The sequence below is a fragment of the Pinus tabuliformis genome, chromosome X (assembly GCF_031772625.1).
Source record: "Pinus tabuliformis cultivar Carrire ecotype Pingquan chromosome X, CPIR1, whole genome shotgun sequence".
Classification (NCBI taxonomy): Eukaryota; Viridiplantae; Streptophyta; class Pinopsida; order Pinales; family Pinaceae; genus Pinus; species Pinus tabuliformis.
The window spans coordinates 1646855675-1646869624 of NC_142308.1; positions in this window are offsets into that span (position 1 = coordinate 1646855675).

Sequence of the window (13950 nt, forward strand, 5' to 3'; positions counted from 1 at the left end):
AGGGGAATGTTGGGTGCCAAAGATGTTGCAATAGTAGATGAAACTGCTGTAGAAATTATGGGTATTATAGTCTGAGGAATGGTGGTCGGCTCATCCTGTTTGGACTACAAAGCTTTCTCTAGTTCTTGCTCTATTTCTTTCAACTGCTCATTCAACTTAAGGACCAAGTCCATAAGTTCTTCCTCATTTTGTTTCTCAATTACTTCTGCAGTTTGTGGATGTAGAAGGGGAAGGATTTGAGTTGTTTCCTGAGTGCAGCAATGTCATCATTCTTTTTCTTTATCAATCTTTCAGCTGCTTTAACATCTTTGGGATCATGTCCCAACTAAATCACCAGGTCTTCTAATGATTTTATCCTGGTGTCCTTAGCCTGAGAAGAGGTTTTTTCCAACTGTAACCGTGTTGTAGTATTACAAAGATAATTCTGCAACTGATGTGGAGTGATGGATTTACTGGTCAATGTGGAATAGACCGTCTCACCCGTTTTCTTATGGAGCTCGATCTGATCAATTGGGTGGATGTCTCTGGCAAGAACTTCAAAATTTGTTTTCAAATAATCAACCATGGACTTTGGTTGTTGTACTGTTGGCTTCAAAAAGCTCATCTACATCTTTCCCTCTTTGCTGTCAAAAGCTGACATCAACCTTGTCTGATTTGTAGGAGCCATTTTCAGATATTAGGCATAGGTTTGACCTTTGAGCTTCTCATTCGTAGCTTTAATCTCTTTATACTTTTCTTTCAAATCTTGGTTCTGCTCTGAAGCTGTCCTTAGTGATGATACTTCTATACTTTGCTGCCTACTTAGTGCCTGTGTTTGAGAGGTAGATGGTGTCTCCCCTGCTAGTCTTGTCTACACTATGTCACTTCTTGTCTCTTCATATTCCTGTTCTGACAGAGGATTCAATCTCTGCCTCTTTACATATACCTGGTCCAATGGCATTGTAGAGGGGCTAGCCTCATTTCGACTTCTTTTCTGAATTTGCTCCTCATTAAGAGGGGTCTGCAATACTGGAGGGTTGCCCATGTTTGTATCAGTCTGGGTCACCTCCTTAGAAATGCTCTGTGACCCTGAATCCTTGTCCTGTCCTGAAGTCTCTGGTTGTCCTGATGTTTGTGCACTATGTTGTTGTGTTGGTCTCTGTGAAGATTCTCCAGGCACCTGTACAAAGGGATCCAAATCAAGTCTTCTTTCGAAATCTTTAAAAACATTTTCTACTTCAACTTGTGTACTATCTTGTTATATAAGTGTTCCCTCCACCCATTCATTTTGATTTTCATACGGTTCTATCTCTAGAATTCTATGATGGATGTAGGGGGATAGATTATGATTTTTCCTTCTGTCATAGATGAAGCTATGAGGATCATAAGGCCAGATGAAACTCTTTTTCAATCTCAATCTCTCAAGGATTTCCTCTGCCTATTTCCCTGCCTTTTTGTTGTTGCAAATAAATGAGCCTAGGTGATCCTTTATCCTTAGCTGAGCTTTCTTCTTAGTCTTCATAAAGTGGATTTCATTTGAATTGATCATTTGCCTGTAATACTCCAGGGCAAATAATCACATGGGGCAGTATTTGGGTAGTTTAAAGGGAGGCAACGCACACCCATAAATTCTGATCTTGGTATGGTTATAGTACAAGTACTAGTCCCCAACCTTGTATTGCTTGGATAACTGAAGAATTCTCTTAATATCATCACTCATTCTGGGAGGGGGACTTCCTATCAACATGGTAGTTACCGGATGCACAAATTTATCAATAAAATATGTATAAGGATAGGGAGAAGAAGGAAAATTGTGAAAAATGGAAGTCTAGAAGATGACTGACTTGGGGTTCCATCTAGTGTCAAGCTTTTGTACAGAGAAAGGGAATTTATCAGTTTGGTAGTAGAGGAAAAGATGATACAGGACTAAAGAATATTTAAATAATCTCTCATTCTCTAATCTCATGAATTGGTCATGCATCTTATCAGAAATGAATGCAACATAGTCAAATTTGGCTGCAGGAGGTTGGCCAGGGGTGAAAATAGACATGTAGGCAAAGGTCATTTCATCTACATACTGATTAGTGGTAAAACCCAGAATGCAAGAACATGGTGACAATATCCTTGCCCAGACTAGTAAAGGCGCATGACATGTAAGGAGGGGGGTCTTTTGATCTATATTTTTCTTCAATGAAAGTCTAATTGACTTGGTTGATTTCAGAATTGGACAACCTTGAAGATTTTTCAAGTAAATCGACAGAGTGAGATCCTGGCCAGGCTGTAATTGCAACATTTCATTTATTGACTCAACTATAATGGTGAAAAGGACTTTCTAGTCAGGGGACATTACCGCTCTCATATTGGGGTCGTAGTTTGCATGGCATTGGTGGACAATATCTGGGAAAATATGGATAGTGGGGAATTGATATTTAGGTAGGTTTGACTCCCAAAGACCTATTTTATCAGCATTGTTCAGATAATTGTCCTGATACTTGCAGTGTAGCTTCAAGGGGGTTTCATCAAAAGTAAGGTCCTTGATTTGAAAATCTTTATCGGCGAAGGGAAGGTGGTCCAAATCTCTGTGCGGAGTAGTGATTGGCACGACATTTAGGGTGATAGGAGCTTCCATACTTGGTTCTTGTGTGTTCAAGGAAGAAAGTTGGGGGTTTCAAGGTTTTTAGATAAAAAAAGGTGCTTGGGAAAGCCATGGGGCTAAGAAACAACTTAATTGTACTAGATCACTTGAGTTTAGAGTAATTTGGTGGAGGTTTCAGTACAAAAACAGGGTTTCTGAGAAGGAAATGTGGTAAATACCTGGTTATGGTTGACTGAAGGGACAAATGGCTGTGGTGAATACTTTGTTGGGTACGCACGTTAGTCTGTAGTAGTTCAATGACTAATGGTGGTTAGCGGTTGGGAGTAAGTTGCTAGTTTGGACGTACTATGTGCGTGCATGGAAGGCAAAAGTTTCTTTTCTCGGTAAAAAGGGAAAAAATGAATATTTTTGTTTTATGCAGAAAGTTAATGACTTTTTGTGGGTGAATGGGAAAATGACAGTTGGCGTTAACTAACTGATGGGACACTTTGTCATTTAGCAGAGGCGGTAAGTAGGATCGATTGCACCACTTTTGGGAAGTTGGAGGTTTTGGTAGAGGGTCGCGCGATGCCACAAATTGGATGACACGTAGCATCGATGAAAAATCAAAATAGCTTGCATCGGATGGTAAACGTTCGACCAAAAGGCCTGCGCGATATGAGCGAGAGTCATTGGATGAGGGAAGGCAGATTGAACGACAATCGACAATGGAAAGTGTTAGGGAGTTAATGGAGGGGGCCCGATGGCATAATCAACATAATTAAATGACTTTAATTATATCAGGGATGATTGTATTGGCAGAGAGGTTATTAATTAATCTAGGTGACTAATTAATCCCTTTTTAACACGTCAGGGGTTTTGGCTCTTAATTAATTGCGGTTTGATTAATTAATCCAACTTAATTAACTTTATTATGGTTTATTTTCCAAACCATTGGGACGAGATATTTATTTATTTTGGGATTTTTATTAATAATACAGGAAAGAGTAATTTGTTTCAGGAGTTAAATAAATAATAAGAATTAAAAGTTAATATGACCATGGGAAAAGAAAATGCGCTAAGTAAATGTTTTCGAAAATGCATTCATCATCCAACATTATGACTTAGGCTAAAATGTGTTTGGGGGGATTTTATAAAGAACCATTTATTTTACCTAAGTAAAAGAGTGATTTTACCCTGGGAAAAGGATTTGAAGGGAATGAATGAATTTTGATGAAGGGTCTTTAACACTTAGGCCTTACAAGTTATTGGGCCAAGGGTTCAGTCCCTCCAGAAGTTAGAGAAATGCTCTGAGCCCCTCTAACTTTTAGATTGTTTGTGCCTTTAGTACTTATGGGAAATTAGTAAAATTTAGGGAAAAAATGAGTGAGGAGGTTAATTAGTTTGACTTTTGTCTATGATGTAAATGTATTCATTGTCATTCATATATTTAAGTGCTTTTGATGATGAAAGTATATGACTTGATATCTGGATAATCATGCATCATACATAATTCTGTAACCATTCATCTACTTACCCTACCTACTTATCCTATCATTTTTTCTTCTTTTATTAGGGTGCACTTAAACTGGCAAAACCTTATCAAAAAATTTCCTTTTTTTTTACAATGGAAATCTATCTAAGTCTATCCTTATTACATCCAAGGGCTCAGATCAAGATGTTGAACTCCTTTTATTCACTTTACCTATCTATTCATCTGCTAAGATTAAACAGTTTGGTCAGATTTTATTCTCTATGTCTAAGCATGAAATTCAAAACATGGAATAACCAAGATTAAACTATTTGGTTACCATGGATTGTGGCATAAGTAACAAGTTACACAAAATCATTTATACAAAAAGTGAAATAGTTGTGGCATTTTGACTTGCACACTTTCATGGTCTTTTTATTTTTCTTTGGGTTCATTTTTTATTTTTTCTGACCTTTTCATTCTTTTTTCCCTTTGATTTTTCTTTTAGGGCATACCATCTTTAAATTTTTTAATTTTTGATTTTGAATATGGAAAACATTTGCAACAAGCAAAGGTATGTACATATTTCAGAGCTAAACCAAGTCAATCATGATATATGACACCTATTGGTATAGGAACATAACAAGCTCTTTCTCTCATCAGGAGTATCGTAAGAAAATTCAGAAGGAACAATATCTTCATGCTAATTCTCATCATTTCCGTGCTCAAAAGCTTGGTGTTCTCAACACCTTAGCGACTAGAGCTTTAAGATTTTCTGATGAGAACCATCTCAAAGAAGAGAAAGAACATCTCCTAAGTGTTTTCTTTAATAATGGGTATAGTAGACACCAATGTACTAAGGCTTTCCTCAGAGCTGAAAAAGGTCTTAGTGCTAAGAAAGATACCAAAGATTGATTTTCTGGTGTTCATCCTCCTTTTATCCAAGGACCACTGATAAGATTGCAAGGATCCTAAGGAATTATAAGGTGGCTTCAACCTTTCAGCCATTAAATACCATTCAAAGCTCCCTTAGATCTGTAAAAGACCCAGTGGACCCCAAGAATATGAAGGGTGTTTACGTTATCCCATGCTCTTGTGGGACTCCCTACATTGGTGAGATTGGTCGCTCGATTAATCAAAGGATTCATGAGCATGTTGTTGACATCAAGCATGGCAGGACCCGCTCCACTGCTTTGGCGGAGCATGCAGATAAATCTAAGCATCACATCTACATCGAAGAGGCCCAAGTCGTTGCTAAGGTTAGTCATTTCCATCATAGTAAATTGAGGGAGGCCCTAGAAATGGAAAAAAGACCCAATAATTTGAATAGAGATGATGGTTGGAATATTAGTAGAAGTTGGGTCTCTGTCTTGTCCTCCTAGTTTTTTTATTTATTTTTTATTTTTTGTCTATGTAGGTATTGGCATCCTTTTTATAGTATTTGTTGCTGATTTATTCCTCATTAAAGTTTATTTTCTTGATCTTTCGTGTTTTTTATGTATTTTATCATCCTATTTGTTCTTAACTCCTTTTAGTATTTTTGTTATTTGTTTAATGGGCCTGAGCCCCATATTTTATTGTTGACCCCGTTTTATTTATTGATTTTTTTTCTTTGGATATATATATATATTATTTTGACTTGTGTATATTTTTGTTTTGTTTTATTTATTTCTTTTTCTATTAATTATTTTTAATTTATTTTATTTTATTTCCATTATTTATTTTATTTATCAAATGATCTTGTCTTGATTAGGGTCTTACTCGTTTTTATAACTTTTGACTCCCCTCCTTTAAAGTTTGACTTTGATTATTTATTTATTTATTTTAAAAACTAGTTGTTTAATATAGCGGTTACTTATTAATATTAGTTTTTAATAAATTAATATCATAGTTTAAATATTATTTTTCAAAAACTAGCCGTTTAATATAGCCGTTACATATTAATATTTTAATAAATTAATGAAATAATATCATTATTTAAATGTTTTTTCGAAAAACTCGCTGTTTAATATAACCGTTACATATTAATATTTTAATAAATTAATAAACTAATATCATTATTTAAATATTATTTTTCAAGAACTAGTAATATTTGGTTTTAATAAATATTATTTTTCAAAAACTAGTTGTTTAATATAGCCGTTACCTATTAATATTTTTAATAAATTAATGAAATAATATCATTATTTAAATATTTTTTTAAAAAACTAGCCTTTATTTAATAATAATTCTTTTTAATATATTAATATATTAATATTATTGTTTAAACATTATTGTTCAAATATAGTCATTACTTGAAAGTATGTCTCTACATTGCTTTCTATTTAAGCTTTTGCCATGGTTTGCCTCTTCATCTGGTCCTAATGATGAACCACACTTGTTGGTTCGAAATGTGTTGGCCAAAAAATTCTCTCATGTGATTTCTACCGAAAGACTTTGTTTAATTAATTGCTTTTGTTTAGTCCCATTTCCTCTAATTTTGAGTAGGATAATTTATAACCCTTGGGTTTGACATAAAAAGTTTGAAATTATAAAATATGAATGAAAGATGGAGAATCAAGCCTTACCCAATTTAAAGGAGAAATTAAGAATTCCTTTAAACTAGATAAAACCTGGTGGATGACTGAGCAATTAAAAATTCAACCATTAGAAACACATAATTTTGAAATTTACCATTTTCTTGCAAAACCCTTGTAAGAAATATCAAGAAAGTCAATATACTCTTCAAACTAACTTGATAGATCTTGCAAAACTAAAACAAACCATCATATTGATGCCAAAATTCATTTCAGTTAATAATATTCATACAATTCTACACAATTTGCATAACAAATCAAGTTCACAACTTAAAATGCCATGAAAAATGCATAAAATTGTATTTAATTAGTACTAAAATTAAAAAAATAAGGTGGTATGGAACATACATGATAAGAAAAATAGACAACCCAATGGTTAATTTAGAATTCTTCCCCAAAATTGCTTCAAGATATCCCAACAATTCACCAAAAATTTTGGCAGAGTTTACCCTACAACCAAGATTTATCGCCCCTTTACATTTTAAAACGAGGCCTATATCTAGGCACTCATGAGCTTGGAACCTACTCTAAACCACTAGTGGTATTTCGAAAACCACCTAAAATTTGTTACAAAATTTTGAACTGTTTTATAACTAACTTCTTCTAGAAGTTTCTTGAAGGATCTGAGGACTATAGAGTGGGCCCCTCCAAATTTAGCTTTGATGGATCTTCCCTCTCTTGGTTGTGTGTTTCCTTACTTCCCTCTCTTGGGTGCTGACTAGGTCAAGTACTACAACATGTCAAACACTACAGTGAATGTATTTCTCGTAGTGCCATCATAGGTGCCATTGTTTATACCTGCTCCATTGGAAGTCGCCTTTGGTTCTAACATAGACATTGCATGCATGGCTAATCTATATATTTTCTACATGCTGCTCCATTCCTCTTCCATTAGTATGTTTCCTAACCATCCTCTACTATTTCCATTTCCATATCCATAATAGATTTATAGTTAATTTCCCCCTGCTCTTTGAATAACCGTTTTAACATGAATAGAAGTTCAAAGTGCTGATTATATAGACTTGTAATGTCCTTTTCTTGTGAGGAAAAATCTCTTCCCTCAGTGTCACTTTGATAATATTTGATACAATGTAAGCCATCTGTTAGGGTCCTATAACAATAGGATTCATAATTTTAAATTGGCTATAATTAGTCTTGTAATATTGTACATACTTTTGCTTTCTGCAAAATGTTTTCCCATACCAAAATAAAAAAATGTAAAGAGGGTATGTTATAAAAGAATAATCAAAGGACAAAAAGAAAGAAAAAGATCAAAAAACTAAAAATATGAACCCCAAAAAGAGATAAAAATAGATAATGAAAGTGTACAAATTCAAATGCCACTCCTTTTACTTTTCTTTGCAAAATACGATTGTGTGCAGCTTGTCAAAAATGCCACAATCCATGATGGTTAAATAGTTTAATCCTGACTTATTCATGCTTTAAATTTCAGGTTGATAGATAGAGAATACAGATCTAACCAAACTGTTTAATCATGGTAGATCAGTAGTTATGTAGAGAATAATAATGAGCTCACCAGTTTAATCTGAGCCACTGGAAGTTATAAGGATAGAATTAGATAGTTTGCTTATCAAAAGAAAAATAAATGAAGGATCAACAAGCTCAAATGCACCCAAAATGAAGAGAAAATGCTAGGGTAAATAAAGGGTAGGTAGAAGAAGTTTTGCAATTGCATAAGGTTGCTAAGTCAAAAGCATATTCATCATGCTTAATCCTATGTTTCATGTGCAAGAGGAATTGTGAAAGAGAAAGGATATTCACTAAAGCTTATTTATTAATTTTCCCTCATCTCACTAGACACCCCATATACTTAATTTATTAATTTCCCCTCATTATCCCTTCATTACTTGTAAAATCCCTTTCCCTTCATTTTGACCTTTTATCCCGTTGTTTCACACATTTCCCTGAACATTACCCTTCAAAAATCATTCCCCCTTCCCAAAACCCCTTTCCCTAGTGTGAAACACATTCCCATCACAAATAATACATTCCCCCCTTATTAATTTCCCCTTTTCCAATTAAAAACCCACTAAACCACTTTTATCCTAAGTTATTTCCTAAACTATACCCCTCGCTTTAAGTATTTAACATCTCCCACGTTATAATTCCTAGAAAACATTTTAATTCACCAAACCTTGGTGTATAGTTAAAACCCCCACCATATAACCCATGGTCCCCACCTTTTATTAACTTGTTGCCTATATTGAAATCTCATCATTATCTATTAATTAATTACAATTCATTGTAGTTAAACCTTGGCCCCGCAACCACTTTTCAACTCCATCCGTGCAACTTCACCGCGTGACATCCCTCCGATCTCCCACCTCCAGATCCAATGGCGCACATCCATATCGCACAGATTCATTGTCCGACAGTTAACGGTCCAAGAGCACGCGAGATTCACAGTTTTGGTCGGGCACTGTTTCACTACATGGCGGCACCAAGTTATATCGCGTGCTTGCGAAAAATACCACCCCCCACCCAAAAGTAGTTCAATATGGCATAAAACCACCTCCCTGTGTAAACTGAAACTTCCCACTGTCCATCCAATAAAATATTGCACCAAAATATATCTGTTATTGGTTAAAAGGCCAAAAAAGCCTCATTTTACTCTTTTCGCTCATTTTCACTCCAAACATCGTTAACCAATTCTGACACTTTGAACCTCTCTGTAACCAATTTAGCCACATTTTTCCACCCGAAGACACTGCAAACACCAAATTGAAGCTTCAAAAGCCTTTGCTGCCACCACAGAACCCTGCCTACATGCCAAATCACAAATTTCCAGGTATTCTTGATAGAACCAGAACAACCCTGTAATTTAAAGTTATACACAGTAATTATCAAAGGTTAATGAATTAAATTAATTAAAAAGCCTTCATGAACTGAAGAGAAACCTATTGTGCATCCAAACCCCTTTTTTATAGATTGAAATTACCCTCCCATTGTTCCAAATCTTCTGACCTTATTCCTAAAGCCACAGAAAGAGTAATTTAAGTGAATAAACCAAATTATGGCTTCCCAAACCTCTCTGGATGTAAGACCTCTACAAACCCCTCACCTGGATATTGACCACCTTCCATTAGCCGACAGAGAATTTCAAATCAAGGACACTGCTTCCCCTAGCCACCTACTGAAACTCCACTGCTGGAGTAAAGACAAGTTTTTAAACCAGAATGATGACATTCACCTATGGGAGTCAAATTTTCCCTAGTACTTGTTCCCATAGGTACACCTATTCCCAAAAATCATCCACTTTTGCCAAGATTTCTATATTCCCAGTCAAAGAGCCATAATCACCCCTGACTAATAGGTTTTATTCACTATTACTGCAGACTCAATAAATCAAATGTTGTGGATCTAGCCAGGCCCAAACGAGACCCCACTTTCCATTGAAGGCTTACTTGAACTCTACACCAAGCTAGACCTTCCCAAGAAATCTTAGATCTTTCAAACTTTCATCATTGAAGAGTCTCATACTCCAACAGATAGTCCTCCATATGCTGCCACCATTTTTTTCTGAGAGAGGCAGACAAATCATAACCATGCTCTCTTGAATTCTAGGGTACACCACTGATGAACATGTGGATGAGGTTGTCCTTTCTTTCCTTTCTATCTTCTGCCCAGACAAGCTTCCTGCTATAATTTACAACTTTTCTCAGTTCATAGCAGACAGAATCCATGAATAGTTTATTAGATTACCAAATGAGAGAGTCTTCAAATATTCATCAGTATTATTTCATATGTTCTTATACTTTTAGTAAAAAAAGTTTCCAGTCAACATCCAAAAGTTAGACACCAAGGGCAATCCAAGATCTGTCATCCTTTGTAGACCATTGATCCAAATATATTCCACTATTTTTTCTTATAAAGAGTTCATTGATTCATTTGTTCATCTAGTTATAAACATCCTAACCGGTAGCTATCAGCCCAGAATAAGTGAGGAGATTAAGAGAGTTTTACAGTTGGCTAAGAACAATAGAGCGGGAGACTGGTATCTATACCAGGACCACATAGAAATCAAGATATATGGATGCCAACTCATTCCCTACAAACTGCCCAAATACCTCCCCATGAGAATATTTGCATTAGAGTATTTTAGGCAAATCATAAACTCTGATGAAGTTAATTTCATGTCATCTAGGAAGAAGACTCGGTTTAAAATGAAAAATCAATTGGGCCCTTTTATATGTAATAATAGGGAAGTTGGACCAGAAGAAAATAAAATCCTACAATAGATGATCTTCAAAACTAGTTTCATGTGGTAGTATGACCCTAATGGAGTCATAAATAAACTAAGGCTCAAATTCAAATTGAGTCCTTTCATACATGATCCCAGGCCAAACGTTGAGAGATTTTCCAACCAGTTAGAATGGTTGGAAAATAATTTGATAGATGTGGAGAATAATTTGATATATGTGGAAAAGCAGATTGATACTAGTTCCTTTCTGGAGGTTCTAGCCCTACAAGAACAGATGACTAATACTGCCATTTTACAGAATCCAGCCAATGAGGACAAAAATGCGAAAAGAACCAGGGAAGAAGGTTCTAGCTCTGGGATGGACACTACAGATGACAGGTTTGAGATCAGTTATAGGAAGAGGCCCAAGCTTAATCCTGTGACTAAGCAAGAAGACACCATTGACACAGTTGAAATCACTGATACTGACACAATGGTGCGAAAGAGAAAAGGTTGAACAGACATAGCTGACAAGATTGACACTATATTAGAGGTAAAGAAAGTGCTCACCAAGAGAAACTTAATGATGCAGGTTGAAGAAAAATGCTAAATCATGGAACTAGCTATTGGCAGGTTCATGGTTAAGTTTGATACTTTGAGGCAGAAAGGTCTGCCAAATCCCTTGGTAATAAATGACATATTAATGCCACATGAAGACTATAACAGGAAAATCAAAGAAGTTGCAAGAGATCAAGCCAATAATTCTTCTATGAAAGGGATGCCTATAAGAAAGGTTTTGTACCAAACTTTTGAGAACCTCTTTTACCTCTAGCATGAGGTAAAACACCTTTCTGTAAATAAGCCCACCTTTGCAAAATACACAAAAGTAGATGAAGTCTACATAAAAATGGTAAATATTAAATTACCACACACAAAGACTTGGGAAAAGTTAAATTATTTACTACGAAAATGCAAGGTAAAAGTGAATACAGAGTAGTAAAAGAAAAGAAGTAGGTCAACTTAGTCAAAGAGTATTAGATGAAAGAGTATCAGTTAAAAGGCAAAGTAAAAGAACAATTACAGTGAAGACAAACATCAAAGGAGAAAAGACAACAAAAGATCTGACAACAGAGCCAAATAAACAGGGACAACTTGAAGAAGTTGAATATTTGTCTCTATCTTCTTGCATGAAGATATTTTTGTTTCCTTGAATAATTCCCAAAACAGTTTGGGATATTTTGTAAAACGTTTTGTATAAATACTTCATAATTCGAAGTATAGAAGGTGGATTGCTAGACATTTCTATAGTTGTATTGATATGAAACCTGAGGGTTCATTGTACCATTTTTTCAAGTCAACTGACTGGACTAAGTAATAAAGACATTGCATTACAGGATTCATGTGTTGGGCCACTTCAGTGAAGTATTTTCTGTTTGTCAAATTGTTGTCTTCTTAAGTGTTTCACGTACTTGCATTTTATCTAAATTGAATGAAGTAACTGGAAAATTATTACAGAATTTGTTTAAATACACCTTGTCTTGAACAATTACTCATTTTAATGTTTTCTTCTGATATCCATAGTAGGGAATCCTTCATTGCTCCCTAGCTTCGATTGATCTCTATCATTTCCCTCGTTATCTAGTTAATGTTTTCTTCTGATACCCATAGTAGGGAATCCTTCATTGCTCCCTAGCTTCGATTGATCTCTATCATTTCCCTCATTATCTAGTTTGAGGAACCCTTAATTACTCCTTGACCCCAATTGAAAATCACTTCACCCTCCAACCTTAAAACATCTGAATTTACTCAACTACCTTTCCCTGTAAACACTACTTTTAGAACTTTATCCAGTCCTATTTTCTTGACACTTGACCGCATAGCTATAGTGGTAAAAGACATCCCTCTATCCATCTAAGTCAGTAAGTCCACCACCAAATCAAAATCAAAACCCAATCAAAGCCTAAATAAATAACCTAAAATCAATTAACTAAACAAAGTTAAATCATAAAGAGAGAGCCCTCTCTAAGCATTAGGAATCCTAGATCTTGATCTTGAAAGTAGGTTTGTGGTTACCTCTATCATGTCTTTCACAACAACTCTAGGGAAATTTTAGAGCTATAACATATTGGCGACCACACTAGCGACCAGTCCTCAGTTTATTAAAACTTTAAGGAAATCTTAAATCTCATCTTTTTCACCTTAAGGTTATTTTAGAGTTGTTAAAAACTTTCATAAAGCAATTTAAAAATTAAAATTCTAGCTCCCAAAAGAACACACTATACCAGGAAAATCCATATCTGAAACCTGCTACAATAGTTGATGATCCTGACAGAATTTTAAGAAAACTGAAAAGGGTAGAAACTCAAGGAAGTAGTAGTCAGTTAATTAAAGAAAATTCACTCACCAAACAATTATCAAGTTTAGAGGATATTCAGTTTGGTTTATCATTTGAGCTTTCTTTGTTTAGAAGAAAATCTGAAAATTCAATTCATGATACTGTAATAGACCCCAATTTTATTCAATTTATTGAGTCAAAAAAGGTGCCTATACATCCAAATTTAGATAAACATGTTTTGGATACTTTTGATAAACTAGAAGCTTTAACCACAAAATTGATAAGGCATATAAACGAAGCCTATCTTCAACAATCAATTGAATTAACTTCCCTCAGTGCTTCTACCCCTGAAATTTCTACAGATTCTTCTAAAACTGTAAATACAACTTCATTTACTACCACCTCACCTATAATATCCACCACAATTCATTCCCCTAAACCAGTTATTCCTCAACTTCCTCTTCAACCGAACATCTCAAGTTCATCTAGTTTATCTATAGCCATCTCAAGTTCTTCTCCAATCACCACTACTTTACCCCCTAGTCAAACCAAAATCTTAGCCATGGAAGAGAGATATGCACCTTTGGTCTTACCCGATCAACTACATGCCATGCTGCAAGATTACCAAAGTAAAATATTTCTGTTTGACACTACTGGTCAGTATACTGCCCAACAACATGTGAATAAATTGACTGATTACTTTGAGTTACATGAGATTGATGAGTCTGATGTGAAAATGTGGTTATGTGCCTAAAAACTAACAAGGGATGTACAAAAATGGTTTAAAGGTTTACCTACTAATCATATTTCTGA